Source organism: Scardinius erythrophthalmus, assembly GCF_964197995.2.
Source record: "Scardinius erythrophthalmus genome assembly, chromosome: 13".
In the NCBI taxonomy this organism is placed as follows: domain Eukaryota; kingdom Metazoa; phylum Chordata; class Actinopteri; order Cypriniformes; family Leuciscidae; genus Scardinius; species Scardinius erythrophthalmus.
In genome coordinates this window covers 31,306,557-31,322,540 of record NC_138233.1, presented here as the reverse complement: position 1 = coordinate 31,322,540, position 15,984 = coordinate 31,306,557, and positions in this window count along the sequence as shown.

The window sequence follows — 15,984 nt, the reverse complement described above, 5'->3', positions numbered from 1 at the left end:
AGCATCCCTGGTTTTCAGCAGAGAGCGGACCTCTGTGTTCAGCCAGGGTTTCTGGTTCGGGTAGCATGTTATTGTCCTGGTGGTGGTGACATCCTCTGTACACTTGTTGATGTAGCTGAGGACAGCAGATGTGTAGTCCTCTAGATCCACCTCTCCCTCACAGACAGCTGCCTCTCTGAAGATCTGCCAGTCTGTGCGCTGAAAACAGTCCTGCAGTAAAGGGACAGCATCACTGGGCCACACGATGATGGTCCTCTGTGTTGGTGTCTGGCGTCTGAGCAGGGGACGATAGACCGGGACCAGCATGATGGAAATGTGGTCAGAGAAGCCGAGGTGGGGGTGGGGGACGGCTCTGTATGCGTCTTTTTTGTTGGTGTAAACACGGTCCAGTGTGTTGTTTCCCCGTGTTGCTATGGTGACATGCTGATGGAACTTAGGCAGTGTGTCCGTCAGGTTTACGTGATTGAAATCCCCCGCAATCACGTAAAAAGCCACCGGGTGCTTGTTCTGGAGCGAGCTGATGTTATCGTGGAGCTCCTTTAGCGCATCGTTAGCATTAGCACCCGACGGGATGTAAACAGCCATAACAAACACCACTGTAAACTCACGTGGCAGATAGTGTGGCCGGCATTTCACAGTCATATGCTCTATCGCCTCGGAGCAGTGGCTGTTCACCATAGTACAGTTCGTGCACCAACCTTTATTCACATAGACGCATAATCCGCCCCCGCGGGCTTTCCCCGACAGCTGGTTACGGTCCGCACGGAAGAGAAGCCGACCGTCGATCTGGAAGGCTTGGTCCGGCATGTTGTCGTTAAGCCAGGTTTCCGTCAGACAAAGCACCGCACAGTTCCTCATCTCTCGAGAAACCCCCAGCTGCAGTCGAAGTAGGTCCATCTTGTTGTCCAAGGAGCGGACATTGGACAGGAACAGGGACGGGATCGGTGGTTTCCCAGTGTTAGCCTTTAGCCTAGCTAGCAGTCCGCCCCGTTTGCCCCTCTTCTGCTTACGCGCACACAGCTTCCTCTTCCCCTCTGTCCGACGTGCTCTTCTGCGCCAGTCCGGTGTCCTCAGGAGCTGCAGTCTGCCCAGCAAGGCCCTGAGTCCCCGCGCCGCTGTTGTTTCACTGTTGTTATTGTTGTTCATAGTTCTTGTGCTCGTGGCCGAACCCATCCTTAAATTAAAAAGTTCGGTTCGGCTGTACCTTACACTCTTGTTTACACAAGCAAAACGATTGTAGTCGGTCACAAAACCAACTGAAAGAGTACTAAAAGGGGGCTTGACCCCGGGAGCACGAGAAGCCGCTGCACTATCGCGCGCCGCCATGTCCAATACAATTTTGATCATGACTGTATATTTCATCTTATTATGCATAATAATTTGGAAAAGAAAATATTAAAGAAAAATGACCCACCAAAAATTATGTATGACCCTTGACCTCCGCTTCCCCTGTGGTCGTATACAGTGTGAGTCCATCTGTTTTCTAATCAGGATGTGATTGTGCCAGGTTGTTTTTCCATATGTTATGACTTGTCCCTGGGATCTCACACAGGTAATGGTTGCGTTCCTTCCTTTGTCTCTAGTTGGTTCACATCTGATCTCTTTTTTCTCATCTGAAGCTCTAAGAGAACTTACATTAAAGTGAGATCTATGCAGTCCAGTTGCCTATCTGTGAAATTAAGTTGTTTCCAGACTCACATGACTCACCCTTCTGTCTGTGAGGACTCACTTTCCGATCATTGCTCGTTCTGACCTGTGTTGATGCTTACCTGTCTTATTCATAGTTGCTCTGGGAATTCTTGTTGGACAATTATCTGAATCTCAACCTGTGGATTTAGTTTGTATGGACGGATGTGGAAAGGACTTCAGTTTGGCATCAAGTTAAGAGTTTGATGCTTACCTTAGTTTTTTAATGTTTGAGACTGTTTGAGTTGGACCCTTTTGAGAAGCTACCTGTATTGAAGATAATTCTGTGATAATCCTAAATTAGATACTTAACTGGGGTCCTGAATGATTGTTCTTCCTCTGCTGTTGTACTTAAAGTACAACATGGTACACTTTTGTTTATCCTTTGTTGATGTTCTCACCACAGTATTTACCTGCCTCCTGTTGAGTGTTACACACTCGCTTGTAATACTTAGCCGTTATAATTCCTGTGGTCAAGAAGTCTTGACAGACTTACCTGTGATTACTTATCTGCTGAAAGAATCAATCTTTATTTAATTCCTATTGATTGATGGACTGATATAGCCTGATGTTTCTAACTGTCCTGTTACGGGGAAAGGACTATTTACTTGTGTATACTTGCCACATACTATGATGTTTTGGAATCGCGTTGTCATGAAGAATGTCTTGTTAATCCAATATTGCCCTTGTAAAATAATTGAATGCAACTGACACAAAGCTTCAGTACAGAGCCATTCTCATACTTAGTACTGCAGTGTACATACAAAGTAGAAGGAGACATAGCAACTACGGAGGCCGGAGCATCACTTAAAGAAAGATTGTCAAAATGGCAATACATTACATCTCCATCTCCTAAGTATGAAACAAGAATGCCAACATAATCACTTTGCATACATATGCAGATATTGCAAACATTAAATACAGCTGTTTATTTTAACTCTGGAATTTGCATAACTTGCACATCTAAATAACAATTAAGAAACATTAGAACATCTTTGTATGCAACTTAGTCAATGACACAATCAGTCACAACAATGTTGAACATCAACATGTCTAACTAGGAAAGAGAGGTTACTAGCACATCAATTCCACAAGGCGTCTTTACCACGCCTTTCCCTGACTATAAACGGAGCCTGTCAGGAGGCTTCACAACTCTGCCTTGCCTGGTAGTGTACTGCTCAGCTGGCAACGTTTGCTTAGCAGTCCCGAGTTCTGCAGGTGATGATTGGGATGAACTAGCACAATCATCAGACTTTGGCTCTTCGACACTTACTGGCTCTGATATCTCAGTCCATTGATCCTCGTTAAGCCTGTGACGGGACTCGTTGACAGGTGCTGTGCTCTTGAGAAGATGCTGAATGTTGTGGTACTCTCTACTTCCACAGTCCACAACATACAGTAATATCTTGTATCTCTGGGCAGTCTAGGGCTCTGGTTCTGTAGACCTCAGTTCTGCCTTTGATTTAGTCAACCATGATACTCTTACATCTTCGTGGCACAGTATTACAGTGGTTTCGGTCATATCTCTCTGACAAGGAGGTATGTGGTCAATATTGGACACCATTCCTCCTATGAAATACACTTAAGTTCTGGTGTTACCCAGGGTTCAGCTCTTGGTCCAGTACTGTTTTCCTTTTATATGCTTCCACTAGGGTCTATCTTTAGCAAGTATGGGGTATCTTTTCATTTGTATGCAGATGACACCCAAATGTATATCCCTTTGAAGTATGATAACAAGCAGGCCTTAAAACCTATTGTGGATTGGACGAACTAAAACTCTGGCTTGCAACTAATTTCCTGAGCCTTAATGAGAGTAAAACTGAATTTATTGTGTTCGGTTCTAACGAACACTGTACATGATTTCGAACTTGCATCTTTTGTCACCTTTTAGACCCTTTTTCAGTTAGTAAACATGATGATGTTTTTTTGTGGGCGGAGCTTAGGTGGAGGCAAACCGATTCCTCTGGCCACTTCATTAACGCTAGTTAGCAAGATTTATTAGCTTGTTTTTTAACAATGACTGGAGAAAATTAGATTTTATCTTAATGTGTAAGGTCACTCACTGTCCAGGACCGCGATTGTTATTTGCAAAAGTTAATTTTAACAGACAGAACTAGATTGGCCGACCCATACACGCTCACTTCAATGGATGGACGATCTGACAGGATTAACGTTACCTCCGGTTGAGGGGCCTGACATCTTACTGAGCATAAAGAGAAACCGAGGGCATATAAATCTTTAGATGCCTATAATTGGGGCTGAATTGTCACGTACATGACTTGTGTGGTAATTGTCACGTACATGACTTGTGTGGTACGATCCGAAGTTCTGTCTAGTCAGCGCCAAGGCCAGAAGAGGACCATGTAAAGAGTGACATTACAGTGCAATTTTAAAGATGTGAATAATTTATAGAAATAAAAATTCCAGATACAGCAAATTCATTTTTGAACTTTCTGTATTTGATTATTCTTTCTTACCAGGTTCTACAAAAAGTCTAGTCACAATCAATCACAACAATGCATACAATCATAGATGATTCACAAATAATCACAATTTAGAAAACATTATGCGATAACATTTCAAATTGGAGCCTGTACTCCATCGATTATTGCACCCAACAACACAATACCCAACAAATATCAAGATGACATTTTAAGCTCCTTATGTAGCCGAATCTGTGCTGGTTTCTATTGGCCACCTCCAGTTTTCTCTTTGTTTTGCATTGTTTGGTGTTTTAAGCCCCCAACGGCGCCTTCCAGGCAGCGAGGGGATGGGTAGGTTTAAGGTTGAGGTTAGGGTTAGCTGCCTGGAAGGAGCCATTGGGGGCTTAAAACACCATTGAGCTTGTTTTGCCTCCAGCTAATGCTGTGACGTAATTGTGACGTCGGCGCCAAAAGGGTCAATAGTACTACATGTGTCAGAAAATTGGGTGTTTGGTTTGATAATAATCTTAAAACTGATAAGCAGATAAGTTCTGTGGTTAAGTTGTGTTTTTGTGATCTTCGTCTTCTGTCAAATGTGAAACCAGATATAATACAGATGAGCAAATGATAAAGCTTAGGTTGCTGAATATTCAATTGCTTACTCCAAAAGCACTCATTGTTAATGATATGATTTCAGATTATAACCGAGATGTGCTGTGTTTGACAGAAACCTGGCTAAAACCAAACGATCGTGGTTGTATCTATCTATTGGTGTTACTCGATCTTTGTGCTGCATTTGACACCATTGACCACAACATTCTTTTAAATAGACTCGAAAATTATGTTGGCATTAGTGGAATTGCACTAGCATGGTTTAAATCATACTTATCTGACCGTTATCAGTTTGTAGCAGTAAATGAAAAAATGTCTTGTCGATCACAAGTTCAGTATGGCGTACCACAAGGCTCAGTACTAGGACCACTGCTGTTCACTCTGTACTAGGGCTGTCAACGAATATTCTAAATTCGAATATATATTCGAATAGTTTTTAAAAACAGAATTTCGAATGTGAAAATTAATATTCGAATGTGGAAAAACGCCTGCGGAAGCAGAGGCGAGGCTTTCTGCTTTGCGAGTGGACGCGCTGCCTGAGGGGTCAGGGACATGTCACAGGAAGAAGCGTTAAAGTTAAACAGAAACATTACTAAAGTGTAGGCTACTGTACTGACTGAATAGATATTGCATGAATAAGGTAGGTTGGATACAGAAGTTTCATGCACTGCAGGCTTCACTGGTTTGATTATTTACCGTTTCATGTCAAGGAAAAGTTCTCTGTTTACCACAGCACAGCTCGCTCGGAGCGTTCAATGTCGGATTCGCGTCTACCGCGTCTAGTTGGACTCTTGAACATTTTAAATCCACTCGCGCGTCAAAAGCAAAAGTTTGAAGCTAAATTGACGCGCGGAGAGCGTAACGCCTCTTTCGCGCCGCAAGACCCCCAGACGCGCGTAAACGCGGCTTTACATTGACTTAACATTGAAATCACTCGCTCCAGATGCTCTATTCGCGTTTGGTGTGAACGCAGCATGAGCGTGAGGGCAAGAGAGAGAGAGAGTGCCTGCGAGTGCGAGTGAGCGAGCGAGAGTGAGGTCTGCAGTCTTGGCCATTAGGTGATTTACTTGTTTTTGTGTAGGTAATACGTTGTCAAATATGTTTAAACTTAAATAAACTACCTATACAAGTAGTTATGTCTCTTTGTATTAATTTGTCCTGTTATTGACGTAATGCGCGTCATTGACAAAATGCGCAACCAGATGTTCGAATAGTTCGAATATTCGTATGTTTTTTAGAGGGAATATTCGAACGTCATTTTTGAGCAATTTTGACAGCCCTACTCTGTACATGCTACCATTAGGAGATATCATTAGGAAACATGGAATTAGCTTTCACTGTTATGCCGACGATACTCAGCTGTATATTTCTTCAAAACCTAACGAAACCTACCAATTCACAAAATTAACGGAATGCATAGCTGATATAAAAAAACTGGATGACTAGTAATTTCCTACTACTAAATTCTGAAAAAACAGAGATTCTAATTATTGGGCAAACAGAGAAATCTTAGTTAGCTTTGAATGGCTTTGACGCACATGTAGGTTTAACAACATACCCTTGTATTTTCACAAAATAGCTACTCGCAATAGACAATAATAGACCATAACATATGAAAGAGAACTTACCCGGCAGTGCAAGAGCATGACTGGTCCACAAGGCTGTGCTGGTTGCATTTGAGGTACAGGTCATGGGGTTTCTCTGATTTCGCTTGAGACCGGTAAGCATTAGCCTCAATAGTAGTCGTGTCTCCTTCCTTGTGTATTTTTATATGTTGAATATATCCCTGCACTGCCTACTGTAACCCCTTTTGCCTCGATCTGGAGGATATCGCGGAGGTATTGTTCCAAAAAAGGTCACTGAAACGCACGGGTATAGTTCCCGTCATGGCAATCTGTCGCGCTGGTTTGACCATTTGTTTGTCGGACGTAGCAACAGTAACTAAGGGGGGCGGGGCTCGGCGAAAGGCTAATTATTGGACAAAAAACTTCCTCACGTAATAACCTAGAATACTGTCTAACACTTGATGGCTGCTCTGTTAAGTCTTCGTCGTTGGTTAGGAATCTGGGTGTGCTCTTTGATACCAATCTTTCATTTGAAAGTCACGTGTCTAGTATCTGTAAAAAACGCATTTTTCCATTTAAAAAATGTATCCAAATTATGCCATATGCTCTCATTGACAAATGCAGAACAAATAGTTCATGCGTTCATGACCTCAAGGCTTGATTATTGTAATGATCTACTGGGTGGTTGCCCTGCACGCTTAATAAACAAACTACAGCTAGTTCAAAACACAGCTGCTCAAGTTCTTACCAGAACCAGAGGGTTGTTCCATAAAACAAGATTAGAATACAAGCCAGGCTTATTTTGGTTAGTCAGACTTATTGTCGGTGGATTCGGTTTCATAAAGCAAACTTAAAAAAGTTCAAACTCAGTTACCCTGGCAACTTATGCTGGGAAACTAGCCTGGTCCAGGGCAGGCTAACTGTCAGGCTAAGCCTCAGCTGTTACACAGATCCTCTAACACTGACCGACAAGAACACAATGACTGACACTCTCTCATACCATTATTGGACTTTATTAACCACTATTAGTCCAAAAATAAATACACAGTATACAAAAAATCAACTTAAATAAGGCTACAATGATAAATTAGACAATATACACATATATTATATATATATATATATATATATATATATATATATATATATATATATATATATATATATATATATATATATATATACTGTATAAACTGTATATACAGTTTGGAAAATAAGTATTTGAACACCCTGCTATTTTGCAAGCTCTCCCACTTGGAAATCATGGAGGGGTCTGAAATTGTCATCGTAGGTGCATGTCCACTGTGAGAGACATAATCTAAAAAAAAAATCCAGAAATCACAATGTATGATTTTTTAACTATTTATTTGTATGATACAGCTGCAAATAAGTATTTGAACACCTGTCTATCAGCTAGAATTCTGACCCTCAAAGACCTGTTAGTCTGCCTTTAAAATGTCCACCTCCACTCCATTTATTATCCTAAATTAGATGCACCTGATTGAGGTCGTTAGCTGCATAAAGACACCTGTCCACCCCATACAATCAGTAAGAATCCAACTACTAACATGGCCAAGACCAAAGAGCTGTCCAAAGACACTAGAGACAAAATTGTACACCTCCACAAGGCTGGAAAGGGCTACGGGGAAATTGCCAAGCAGCTTGGTGAAAAAAGGTCCACTGTTGGAGCAATCATTAGAAAATGGAAGAAGCTAAACATGACTGTCAATCTCCCTCGGACTGGGGCTCCATGCAAGATCTCACCTCGTGGGGTCTCAATGATCCTGAGAAAGGTGAGAAATCAGCCCAGAACTACACGGGAGGAGCTGGTCAATGACCTGAAAAGAGCTGGGACCACCGTTTCCAAGGTTACTGTTGGTAATACACTAAGACGTCATGGTTTGAAATCATGCATGGCACGGAAGGTTTCCCTGCTTAAACCAGCACATGTCAAGGCCCGTCTTAAGTTTGCCAATGACCATTTGGATGATCCAGAGGAGTCATGGGAGAAAGTCATGTGGTCAGATGAGACCAAAATAGAACTTTTTGGTCATAATTCCACTAAACGTGCTTGGAGGAAGAAGAATGATGAGTACCATCCCAAGAACACCATCCCTACTGTGAAGCATAGGGGTGGTAGCATCATGCTTTGGGGGTGTTTTTCTGCACATGGGACAGGGCGACTGCACTGTATTAAGGAGAGGATGACCGGGACCATGTATTGCGAGATTTTGGGGAACAACCTCCTTCCCTCAGTTAGAGCATTGAAGATGGGTCGAGGCTGGGTCTTCCAACATGACAATGACCCGAAGCACACAGCCAGGATAACCAAGGAGTGGCTCTTTAAGAAGCATATCAAGGTTCTGGCGTGGCCTAGCCAGTCTCCAGACCTAAACCCAATAGAGAATCTTTGGAGGGAGCTCAAACTCCGTGTTTCTCAGCGACAGCCCAGAAAACTGACTGATCTAGAGAAGATCTGTGTGGAGGAGTGGGCCAAAATCCCTCCTGCAATGTGTGCAAACCTGGTGAAAAACTACAGGAAATGTTTGACCTCTGTAATTGCAAACAAAGGCTACTGTACCAAATATTAACATTGATTTTCTCAGGTGTTCAAATACTTATATGCAGCTGTATCATACAAATACAAATTTGCCGTCCAGGGCCCAAAGCTGTGGAACGCTCTTCCGCAATACCTACGAAGCATTACCGTGTTGAGTGTTTTCAAATCCCAGTTGAAAACACACCTATTCAGACAAGCTTTCAACACGTAGCTTCCTATTTGACTGTTATTTTATGCACATTTATGTTTTTATTTATTGTTGTCTATTGTTGGTTTTACTGGAAAGCGCCTTGTGCACCTTCTGGCTGTTGTTAGGCGCTCTACAAATAAAATTTGATTTGATTTTGATTTTTGATTTGAAATAAATAGTTAAAAAATCATACATTGTGATTTCTGGATTTTTTTTTTTAGATTATGTCTCTCACAGTGGACATGCACCTACGATGACAATTTCAGACCCCTCCATGATTTCTAAGCGGGAGAACTTGCAAAATAGCAGGGTGTTCAAATACTTATTTTCCTCACTGTATATATATATATATATATATATATATATATATATATATATAATGTATATATATATAGATAGATAGATAGATAGATAGATAGATAGATAGATAGATAGATAGATAGATAGATAGATAGATAGATAGATAGATAGATAGATAGGCCTAAATACAATATATATACAGGGTGGGCCATTTATATGGATACACCGTAATAACATGGGAATGGTTGGTGATATTAAAGTCCTGTTTGTCGCACATTAGTATATGTCATGGTCACCACCCATCTTGAGGAGTTTGCCCCCTCACATATACTAATGTGCCACAAACAGGACTTTAATATCACCAACCATTCCCATGTTATTACGGTGTATCCATATAAATGGCCCACACTGTACTACAGGTTTTCTTTTTTTACTGGCTGAATGTTTTGTGCCCAAGATTTAATTAGATTGTTTTAAAGATTTATAATATATATATATATTTAAATATATTTCTCTCTGGTTTTGTTTGGCAGCTGTAGTAGAAGGACATTAGAACACAATCTAAAAAAAAAGCTTTTTAAAGCAGAAGTTAAAATCACAAAATTAAAAATAAATAATTACAAAAGCACAGTATAAATTTTAACTGGTAAGACGAATCTGAGCTTAGTAATTGACAGTAATTAGCCTACATTTGATTTACCCCATTACAATAGTCCCTTTACAGTTATTGCTATCATAAAAAATACACTTGTAGGTTTAAAATTCTAAATAAGGCACATCTAATGTCCAAATAACAATATATATATATATATATATATATATATATATATATATATATATATATATATATATATATATATATATATATATATACAGTACCAGTCAAAAGTTTGGAAACACTACTATTTTTAATGCTTTTGCAAGAAGTCTCTTATGCTCATCAAGCCTGCAGTTAAAAAAAAACAAAAAACAAAAAAAAAAACAGTAATATTATGAAATATTATTACAATTTAAAATAATGATTCTCTTTTTAAATATACTTTAAAATGTAATTTATTTTTGTGATGCAAAGCTGAATTTTCATCAGCAAGTACTCCAGTCTTTGGTGTCTTATGATCCTTCAGAAATCATTCTAATATGATGATTTGATACTCAGTTATTATCAATGATGGAAACAGTTGTGCTGTTTAATATATTTTTTTGGAATACTTTTTTCAGGATTCATTGATGAGTAAAACGTTAACAGCATTTATTCACAAAAACAGCATTTATTCAAAATAAAAACATTTCTAACAATATAAATTGTTACCATCACCTTTTATCAATTTAACGCATCCTTGTTGAATTAAAGTACTAATTTCTTTAAAAAAAAATAGTTATTGTTCCCAAACTTTTGAACGGTAGTGTATATTGTTACAAAAGATCTCTATTCTAAATAAATACAGTTCTTTTTAACTTTTTATTCATCAAATAATTCTGAAAAAAAGTATCTCAGGCTATAAAAAAAAATATTAAGCAGCACAACTGTTTCCAACATTGATCATAAATCAGCATATTAGAATGATTTCTGAATGATCATAAGACACCAAAGACTGGAGTACTTGCTGATGAAAATTCAGCTTTGCATCACAAAAATAAATTACATTTTAAAGTATATTAAAAAAGAGAACCATTATTTTAAATTGTATTAATATTTCATAATATTACTGGTTTTTTTTGTTTTGTTTTTGTTTTTAACTGCAGGCTTGATGAGCATAAGAGACTTCTTTCAAAAGCATTAAAAATAGTAGTGTTTCCAAACTTTTGACTGGTACTGTATATATATATATATATATATATATATATATATATATATATATATATATATATATATATATATATTGTATATATATATATATATATATATATATATATATATATATATATATATATATATATATATATTGTGTGTATATATATATATATATATATATATATATATATATATATATTGTATTTTTTTATTTTATTTATTATGTACTTTATTATGTCTTTCAATTCAAACACATTTAACACAATTATACAAATTGACAGTTCCTTTAAAGACATCATATTTTCCCCCAATAAATATTCCTTATTTTTCCTTCTACTTTTTTTCTTTTGTGATAATACCCACCAACACACATGATTAGAACAATAACCAAAAAGTACATAGTTAGACACTTTTACATATGATTTAAGGCGGAAAAGACAAAAAAAACAATAAATATTAATACAAATGTAACATTCACATATTTATATCAAACTCTTATAATGACACATAATTCCTAATAGTTATTCAAGTAATATTATTTGAATATCAAATATTAAATATTAAATAAGTAAATACATAAAATAACAAATAACTAGCCTAGAAATAAAAGGGAGGGAGGGAACATGTCACAAACGCATAAAACAGCACAAAATATACGCTGTTTGATGGTGGATCGATTTGATCCACGATCGACCTCTAGGGCTGCTTCAGAAACGTGTGCACACGCAATTATCTATACTTGATAAACCTGGATCAAATTAGTGAGATTGCGTGAACTTCAATGACCTTTTATGGAACCACTTTAGCCCCAATTTATTTGTTAGGCTCATTCAAGTCCGGTTTTGGCGTTTAATCCCCGCTTTTCTAAGGGTCTTTTATGGAACAACCCTCAGGAAGTATGACCATATTAGCCCCGTTGTCAACACTGCATTGGCTCCCTATTAAACATCGTATACATTTTTAAATATTTCTGTAATCCTCCCCTTATATATATATATATTTTTCTTCTCCTGTGGTGAATTATCTGATTTATAAAACTGTGAATATTGTAATTTGTTTATATTTTAAATAATAATTTTGTATATATTTGCTGACTGGGGCAATCCAAAAGGTTTTGTTTTTTTTGTTGTTGTTTTTTTGGTTGTCACTGTTTATGCTTTTGTTTTTTGTAATATAACTCAAAATTGTAAATAAAATATATTTAAAAAATGCACCACATTTTGCCTGAGAAACTACTGAGAATTTTATCGAATATAAGTTATATATGCATATCTATGTGTAAATGAATTTAATGCACACAACTTATTACTTATTATTATTAATTGATTATATATATATATATATATATATATATATATATATATATATATATATATATATATATATATAAATATTGTTTTCTCTCTACCCTCTTCTCCTTCTCCCCCTCCTCCTTAATGAGAGGTTAAAGAACATCCCTTCAAAGGATGCCTGTGCTTATTCTTATTCCCCTAAGTAATAGTGAGTGCCAAGTCCTGCATGAGAGAACACACAATCCCTATATTGTATACCCCACAAAGTCCAAAGCATCATCACATCTCATTTCCACCAATGGACAACGGTGGGATGTGTAGGGATAGCTGGAGGATGATGAGTGAAAAAGAATAATAATAATAACACTTTCGTTGTGTGTGCGATGCATACACTTTATGTCTTAAAATGGGGGAGGAAATCAATTATAAGTAATAGTGGGTGTGCTGGCCAGGGGTTGGGTGGGTGTGGGCTTCTGGGCAGGACTGACCCTGTGGGAGGCGCACCGTCCTTCACCCGGGGATGTGCACAGATAGCACAGATAACATTTATAATATTAATCATAAAATCATATTACTTTATTATCATTGTTATTGTTTGAAGGATTAGGAGGAGAGGAGAGTGGGGGGACAAGAGAAAGGGTAAAATATGTTAAGTTACACCTTAAAACACTCAACACCCCCCCAAAGGACATATATTTCAAATTGTATTATTTTATATTAATTAATAATTATATATATTAATCATTAATATTAATTATTTTCTTTTCTTTTTTTACCTTTTTTTGTTTGTTTGTTTTTGTTTGCTTGTTCTTTTTTTCTCGTCTATTCTTATATTGTTGTTTATCTGTTTGTTTGTTTTTTTGTGGTCGATATGTGTATTTTGTAACATTTCTGTATTTCTGCAATATAAAAAAAAAGTTATATGATTTCATCTGCAAATGCTTAAGCACTAAACAAAATTTAGTTTTAGTCAAAAAAAAAAAAACACATTCTTACCTAAAAATCTTTTTTCTTTCTTTATGAAATCTGCATGTACCTATTTACAGCCTTGACAACCATTCATATGGGATCTGGGAGGAGGTGGGTAAATAATGAAATGATCGAAGGACTCATAGCTTATCCCTGATTGGTGGCGTTACAAATTTCCCATGTTACAAACATAAACTTCCCCTACTTGTTCCCCTATAATAACTGTGAAACACTCGTTTAGCACCATTATAATTTTGTTTCAAATGGACCAGCCCAAAATGCCTACTACAGTTCAAAACCGTAATACATAAATACATTTGTGTTGAAATGGGCAGTAACAGAAATTGCTTAAAGTGAAAAATGTTGCCCAAAATGCATTATTTTATAAAGTAATAGAAAACATTACTGTTTTAATAGAAAACAATATGTTACTGTCAGAATTTGGCCGTGTTTTAACAGTCCTCTGTGACATAAGTGATGTCATATATGATGTTGACAAATTATTCTATAGGCTGGTCAAGTTAAGTCACCTTCATTTATATAGTGCTTTTAACAATATGGACTGTTTCAAAGCGGCTTTACAGAGATAATAAGAAATTAAAGTAACAGAGATTGTTTTGGCTTTACAGCAGCTCTAGAATAAAGTTATTGTCCAGCTAAAGTTAGTTTTGATTGATTCACTTCCGTTGCAAAGATCATTAGTTATTAAGTGGCCGCTAACACGTCGCTGTTCTAACAGAAAACCCTTAACGCGCTCTGGCCCTCTAATTCTGCACAACAACAGTGCCTGGTGGCTCGAGAATGCAAATGGTTCCATAATTCGCAAGGTTTCCTTGAAATAGGTTCTAAGGTGCAAGCCTTGAAGAATATATATATATATATATATATATATATATATATATATATATATATATATATAATTTTATTTTTTATCTCTGCGCAACCTGTGAAAACACTGACAGGGTGCACATGCATATTACGTGTTTAGTCTATAGGTATGTGCGCTTGAATATATATGTGCGTATACAAGATCAAGCAGCAATGACATTGCAGGCTGACTAATCACTAGACATGAACTTCTCAGGCCCTCCCACTTGTGCAAACCAAATAAATACACTTTCATTTTGCATGAAGGAAAAATGAAGGCCAAATAAAAAAAATTCACATGCATGCCTACATCCCGTTAACACAATCCCTAAAGATCGGCACCCATTTCTGAGGTGGCCAGGGTCAAGAAGGTCAAGTTCTCCTTTAAGAGCATCACCTAATGTTAATGATTATTTATTTATTTTAATCTGTTGTTACTTCCAATTATTGGCATAACCTGTTGTTACTTCCAATTATTGGCATAACCTTTATTGCAATAATGTTATTCAGCATTTAACGTATTTCTTAATTTCTAAGACACTAAACCTCATTCTCTGAACCAAATTCTCAATAGCTCAATAGGACTGTATTGCACTGGTTCAAACTAGCTGTGCTCGCACTGGTGTGTCGGTCAGAACACAGGAGGCAGGAATCAAAAGTAACAGTTTAATTAAGTCCAGCATGAATAATCAGCACAATGAATGGCACAGTCAGACCACAGGGCATTGCATGGAATTATCTTATCAGATGTGGTATCTGAGGTGGTATGTTGTGTGGTCTGAAACAGTGAATAATAAACAATAATTAGCTAATATCAACTGGCATTTATCCCAATATCGTTCTATTATAAGCATAACATTACTTACAGTAATACCGATTTTTACCACTAGGTGGCGCATAGCGCTCATAAACGGAATTATCCGAAATGTCTTTTGCTGAATCATTACACAATAGGCTAACACATATAATTACAGAACGACGGTCTATACATTATTCAAACATACATTTATACACAGGGAAAGCATTAATCAGTGATCAGTTTATACTGAACTCAAGTGTATTTGGAATATACATATTAAATGAACATCTTAGGCTAGACTCTAGGATAGTCGTCACCTCATAGACAAACGAACTCACGTTTTGATTATTCATAGTATGTGACACTCAATAGAAAACACTCATTACATTACTTACATGGTATCAATGACGCACAACTTAAACATATCCACTTTGACCATGAATGTTAAGTTCAGTGCTGGAGCAACGCATCATGGTCGGCTCATCAGGAACAGAAAGTGACTGACGTAATGGAGTAACAACTGATCTGATTGGTTGTTCCTTCCCAACAAGCCTAAACCAATTTGTCGAATAAATCCTTCTTAAGGCAAAACCTTAAACAAGTTCAGGCAGTTAGACACCATTTGCAAATTTCATGCAGGTAAAAGTTAAACACAACTACAACAGTTGTCATTGTTTACAAACAGCGACTCAAAATTGTTCAAACTTGTTTCTAATGATGTGATCAAACCAACTGTACAGAGTGCTCGGGTGATACAGGTGCACTGAATGTTGATTTGAACGATAGATGGAAACAACCTGAAAAGGAGAGGAAGAGTATGTGTAAGAGGTGGTGGATGAGGAGGAAGAGGATGAGAAAGATGTAACGACTGAGACAAATCAGACACAATTATTTGTTATATGTAACAAATAATCTTTAAAACTCACTCT